The sequence below is a fragment of the Arachis ipaensis genome, chromosome B03 (assembly GCF_000816755.2).
Source record: "Arachis ipaensis cultivar K30076 chromosome B03, Araip1.1, whole genome shotgun sequence".
Lineage (NCBI taxonomy): Eukaryota > Viridiplantae > Streptophyta > Magnoliopsida > Fabales > Fabaceae > Arachis > Arachis ipaensis.
In genome coordinates, this window is record NC_029787.2 from 31,795,505 (window position 1) to 31,799,781 (window position 4,277).

Here is a 4,277-nt window from a genome sequence, read left to right on the forward strand (position 1 = left end):
ATTTCTCAATTGGTTCTGAGTCAATACCATTTTTAATGAAAAAGTTACATTACCTGGAAGTTAAGTAAAAATGAGACAAAATATGTTTTAAAAACCAACAAGTTTAGTACCTTTCAATTGGAATAACTTTTATTACAAAACTCCAATTAAGATAAATTTTGATTTGAGAACCCCTAGCTCATCCAGAAAGAAGTGTGTCTTAGTTGCAACCCAATTTCTATTTAATTCTAAGAGTTACAAGCATTGGAAGTTGATGCATAGCTTGCTGAAATCTGTTTCTTTTCAGTTTTGACCACCAATATTCAAAAATTCACAGCTCCCAATGCTCAACTCTTAAAATTCTGAAATTTTAGAGAAATAAAGCAAGTTAATCAAATTTTATAACAAAATTGTCAAACAGCCCCAAACCAAGCTTGATCACCAACAAGCCTCCAACAAGCATCAACATTCACATACACACTACCTAAACCACAATTAACACATCCAAACATAATAACTCAATACCCAAATTCCTAAATTCAGAAATTTTATTAGGGTTTAAGATCTCTTACCTTTACCCACTGATTCTTGGGCAATACCCACAAGAAATCAAGTCTAGTGGACCCCTAAAACATGAAAATCATCAAGGAATTGAGTTTCTCAAACCTTAAACCCGAAATTCATATACCAGCAGAAATGGAGGTAGGAAAAAGCAATTCACTTACTGTTTTATTTGAATAGAATTGAAGAACTCAACGAGCCCGATGCGTGGCCGCAAACGGCTCGTCAATCAGAGCTCCGGATCAAAAGTTATCAAAGAAAGAAGATCAAGCTAGGTTTTGGAATTCATTCTCTTCTTCTCCATGCATTTACGCTGCTTCTGTTGTGTTCTAAGGCAGAAAATGAGCTTTAGCTCATTTATATACTGGGCTGGTTGGGCCCGCGGGCCTGGTTTGGGCCCGGTTCAACCGGCTCGACCCATTCGGCTCAATTTTGGGCCAAATTTTTCGAAAATGATATCAAAATTCTCGTTTTGCCGAGCTCTATCCTATTTTGATATTAGTTTTGCATATTTAATTTTCTTATTGAAAATTCGATTTATTGACTAATTATATACCAATTTTAGCGGGGTTTACATCCTACCCAACTAATTAGGAATTTTGTCCTCAAAATTCAGAGTGCGTTACCTGAATAGAGGTGTGGGTAGTCCTTCCGCATCTCTGTCTCAAGCTTCTAGGTATATTCTTCAATACTAGCCCAACACCAAGCTACTTTCACTAAGAAAGTCTCTTTCCCGTGTAAACGCTTAATGCTGGTATCATCAATTCTAACGAGAGTTATTGGAAACGTCAGATCTTCTCTCACTTGAATTAATTCCGGCTTTAGGACATGACTAGGATCAAAATTGTATTTACGAAGCTGCGATACATGAAACACGTCATGCAGGTTCGAACAATGTGGTAGTAAAGCGATCCTATACGCCACTGGTCCGATGTGATAGGGATTTAGCTTTTTAGTGTTTTTTTGATTGATCATCCGATTCTAGTTCATTGAAGTGATCTTCAGAAATAGGTATCCCCTTTCTTCCAACTTGAGAAGTCTTCTTCTTAGATCCACCTAACTCTTTTGTCGGCTTTCATAGTGAGAATTCTAACTTAGATTTGCATAACTCTTCCTCTGTTGTTTCGGCTGTCAAATTCAGGAACTAAGACGTTTGATATTCCAGTTTTCGGTTAATTCAAAGGTGTTTAGCATACGGTGAAGTCTCACCTTCTCCCTGATGTATAGTCTCTTTGATATCCCCAATAAGTGGTTTACTCCGATGGGCAAAACGGGCCTGGTCGCTTGATCCACAGTTCCCTAACAGTATCACCTTTTGTCCTAGTCTTCGGTAACCTATTATGAAATCAATGGCTATTCCCTTTTATCTTTAATGTAGAACCTTCGACGGTTGTGGCATTTCGAACAATTTCTGGTGGTCTTTCATTTCTTTCTCATACGTCAAACTTGTAATCACATAGATTTCCACCTCATTCTTCATTTCTGTTTGCTCAAAATATCTTCTTTGATTCGTGGTAGGTTTTAGAAATCTCAAGGTAACTTCAAAAATTTTCTCCTGTAAGCTTCAAACAACAGTTTCTTATTTCAACTTCCGACCTCAACACATAACCCTCTCTTGGTGTCTTCTGGATTCAACTGGTTTCAGTACTCTTAGTAGCCCCTTATCACCGTTATTGCACTCCTTAAGTCTTTGACTTTACAATCTCTATTTCGACATTAAACATATAAATCTTTTCTTAGTTCCCTTTCGTTTGCCAGACTTCGACATCCTCGGTAGGTCTTTATCGTCCCCTCACGCTTCCTGCATTTCGTCTTTACTATGTTTTAAAACCGCAATAGATTTAGTTTGACTCCTTTATCTATACCCTTAATATCCAATTTAAAGTTCCAACTTATCTAGCCTTCCATTCTCCGAAATTTATATCCAAGCATTTCCCCAAAAATTTCTTACTCAGGGCATCTGTTATCACTTCACGATGTTGTATTTACACGTATCCTAAACCCCTCTGGTAATGTATCGCACTAATTCCGAGTTTTTAAATAAGTTCGGGTATTCTAATTACTGGATTTGGGGTTAATCCTTCTCTTGGAGTTTGAAAGCTCTCTTCATATTCGGGTATCTATGTAACCGGTGTATTTTTAGCGCATTAAACTAATCATAGGCTTTGTGGTCGACAAGAATTTAAAACTCCAAAACTCTTTTTGACGGTGCACGCTTACCTGCTTCATCTTCCATATCCAAAAGTCATGCTCTTAAGGAATCAACATCTCCACAGTCACAACTATATTTTATACGTGATACTAATATAGGCTCGAGTTGATTTTCAAAAGAACATTAAGCTCGAAAAATGAATGAGCAATACAGACGGTGTTCGTAATGAGTCAAAAATGAAATTTTGTACACGGTTGTTCAAGATTATACCGAAATGATGGAATACACAAGGAGAGGAACCTAGGTGCATCTCAAGAAAAGAGTTCAAATTAGAGACCTTTGGTAGGAAGAATAGAGCGTACAGAGTCAAAGAAGTCTCAGCTGATTCTGAAGAACAAGGTTTGCGAATAGGGGCAACTCTAGTCATAGCGAGCACACAAGATTCAAGGATTACGCGCTTATACCAAGACAAGCTCAGACTCATCCTGGAAGAAATAATATTCATGTGCACAAGGAGTAAAGTTAGAAAGGTAGTCAAGCTATTTAGGAAGAGCTCCGGATCGAATGTCAATGTAGGTTTCAAAAGAAGGATTAGATCGAGTCGCGAAGGTTCGTTAGCACACTCTCTCTGCATAAGGTTTCCTACCGTTCTCTTCCTTCTTCTCCAGCATAACCGATGCTTCCCACAAAGAAATAGTTGGTTAGGTGATTCCCTCTTCTAGTACTCCCTTCCACTCAATCCTAAATTCTACCGGTTATAATGATGTCTTCACTTGTGGTGCGATTGAAGTTAATCCGATTTCCGGTACTAAGCCTATCGCAAACTCGCTTCTCTCTGGAATGGAAGTTTTGACACACCTTCAAGAATTGTCTTAAAAACTCTCTCATATAGAGATTCGGTTTCATCTCCACTTACCTCTGAACAATTAACATCTAAAGGTTGTGTTCAGTATGTATTCTAAATCTGCCTAACTTACTCAAGTTCAAGCTTAACCTAACACCAAACCATTTCCTCCGTTTCCTCCATCCTTTCATTATTCAGAATGCAACAGAAACAAGCAACCAAACAAGTTCACGCACAAGTAATGATCAAATAGTACAAATAGCAAGTATAAAAAATAGCGGGTAATATATATCAATTAGGCATACCCAGAAAATGCATAGCAATCAATACAAACAAATGCATATGATGCATGCCTGTCCTATGGCTGATGGGGCCCATCTGTCGGTTATCCAGCCAACTCGACAAGTCTGAAAACCTTAGACTGTCCCCCGTCGCACATTCACATACACACTACCTAAACCACAATTAACACATCCAAACATAATAACTCAATACCCAAATTCCTAAATTCAGAAATTTTATTAGGGTTTAAGATCTCTTACCTTCACCCACTGATTCTTGGGCAATACCCACAAGAAATCAAGTCTAGTGGACCCCTAAAACATGAAAATCATCAAGGAATTGAGTTTCTCAAACCTTAAATCCAAAATTCATATACCAGCAGAAATGGAGCTAGAAAAAAGCGATTCACTTACTGTTTTATTTGAATAGAATTGAAGAACTCAACGAGCCCGATGCGTG

The 4,277-nt window shown here is 37.9% G+C and overlaps 1 long non-coding RNA gene across 1 annotated transcript; it reads right to left on the bottom strand.

Annotated features, from left to right (window-relative positions):
• LOC110269632 lies at window positions 391–973 on the bottom strand. Its single transcript, XR_002358402.1, has 3 exons — window positions 705–973; window positions 552–605; window positions 391–463 (listed from the first exon to the last, which is right to left on the bottom strand). It is a non-coding gene; the product is annotated as an uncharacterized LOC110269632 (long non-coding RNA).